The following is a 2,422-nucleotide window of genomic DNA, read 5'->3' on the forward strand; positions in this document are numbered from 1 at the left end:
GATCAGGACGGGTCCGCTTTTTGACGACACGAGGCACGAACGGCCCAAGGAGAAGGACGAGGGCTCACGAATGTCTAAAAATCTGGATGAATATAGACTATCCCTAAATCCGTATCTGGATCCGAATCCAAAAACAAAGAAAGGTAAATTAATAAAAACGAAAAGAATTCGTCATTAAAATTACACAAATTCCTTTGATGAGAAAACCAAATAAATTTAAAAAAAAAAAAGGTAATGAAACATGGAGTAATAGGTTAGGATTAAAAAATGGTGAAGTTTTAGATAGGATATTTTCAAGTTTCAAGGAGGAAGTATAGAAGAGAGAGAAGAAGAGAATGCGTGAAAAAGACGTAAGAAAAAAGAGAACTAAGAGAGCACGTCTGTTAGGAAAAATATGAGAAAAGTGTTATACTCTCTTACATCATGTCTTTTTATAATTAAGGAATACAATTAGATAGTACAAAACATAATTTTCCCAAAGTATCCAATTATACCCAAAATATAACTTACTAAACTTATATAAAGAGACAACACATAACTAGTAAACATCCTCTTAAATTTCAGCTTTTTTCTTTGAGTTTGTTTTTCTTGTGACACTTGTCATGCATTAAATTTACCTTAAACTCAATGAAACTTGTGAGATATCCTATATATGAAACTCATCTTAGACTCCTTTATATAGCTTCTTCAACATATATTTATTAGCTCTAGAACATGTAATTCAATTTCTAGTAAAGTATCTTGTTGGATTCCTAATGAGGTATCCAATTGAGTTTATAGAACTCAAATTTGAGAATTGAACAAATATTATTCTTACCTATTGACAGCTCTAGGAATAACAACGGAAAGGGTAATTTTATATTAGACAATGGAAATTTGCGTCAAATAAAAAATAAAAAACTAGGTCAATTATATTTACCCTCTAATTGAATATGAAATTACAATTACCCCTTAAATATATTCACAACTCGATTCACTACTATAATTTAGAATTTAGTATGTTCGTTTTATTGCATTCTTATTTTACGACCTCCTTTATAATGTCTTCTTGGATATTTTAATTCCAAAAATGAACATTTATATATCATATTTATGAATATACTCAAAATTTAAATAGGGTAATTTTTTTATTATGGCCTCAATGTGTTAAGTTATGGAGTCTAATTAACGTTTTACACAGAGTCGGTACGTGGATAAAAAATTTCACACTTGTAATTCGGTTATCTTAGTTTTCTCTTTATATTTGGGAGTGCCACTCGCTATTAGGGTCATCATCGAGAATGATCATTAGTTGCGGGAGGGAGAGGTTAGAGAAAAAAATATTTGAGTGTGTGTGATTTTTCTTGTAAACTACTTCATCATCATAGTGAATTATTGTAGTGGCGAAAAACAGAACGTAGTCTCGCCTTGAGGCGAACCTATATAAATTTTGTGTTTTTTGTGCTTGATTATTTCTTCTTCTGCGATTATTATTGCTCTCATTAGTATTGAATAAGGGTATCTAATACCTAACAAAATAGATTTCATATTTCCAAGCTCAATCGACTAAATATTGTAGCTCCATATTTCATATGGGCAAATTCTAAATATGACCAATGAATTTTATAAATTTGGAGGATAAGTAGTTATTATATTTTAAAATTTTAATTTTAAAAAATAAAAAATAACTTTAATTAATATTAGAAACTCTTCTCCCCCCTTTTCAGTCTCTCCCTGTTTTTGTACAACAAAGAGAACCCCGCCATGCAAAGCATTTGGTCAACTTGGTCGATGAAAACAAAAAATAAAATAAAAATAGAGCTGGTTAATTATGATTCACAAGCTCCTCCTTGGCTTTGAGAGTTGAAGATTCCTCATTTGGCAGTAGACCATAATTCTTGAAGATGGATCATTAAAGCATGCACAATGTTCAACGTTTGGAACAGCCCTATAATGTCTAGTCATCCGATTGAAGAGTTCACGCAGGCCTCGTCGACCAAGGAAGAGAATCAGAGAAACTCCACATTACAACATCTCTTTCTTTTGCTCTTTCGAGTACGCGTGACGCAAGATGCCGAGAAGCTCTGCGTTTGGAATACATGTCAAGCAGAGCTCCACAAAAGTGGGATTCGGAATCAAATTCATGGCAGATAGCATATCTCTTCCCTTCCTCAAAGCTCCTATATTTCAGCACAACACGGCAGTACCGTCATGAAAGTCACTCGATATGTTCGAACCCCGGGATGGGAAATTCTGATTTTTCACTTTACCAATCTAACTAAACACACATATAGAACAAAAAAAACCTCTACTCCTATATGAGTTCGAATATATGAAGTCAGCTATTTCATATTTTCCGTTTTATTCGAACTGAAGGATGTTTTTTTTTTACGTATCACATAAAAACATTCCTAATGCACTTTTTTTTTTTTTTTTTTAAGAT

Source organism: Aristolochia californica, unplaced genomic scaffold (assembly GCF_029961685.1).
Source record: "Aristolochia californica isolate CCGP_79_NKW_82.1479 unplaced genomic scaffold, dmAriCali1.0.hap1 SCAF_9, whole genome shotgun sequence".
NCBI lineage: Eukaryota > Viridiplantae > Streptophyta > Magnoliopsida > Piperales > Aristolochiaceae > Aristolochia > Aristolochia californica.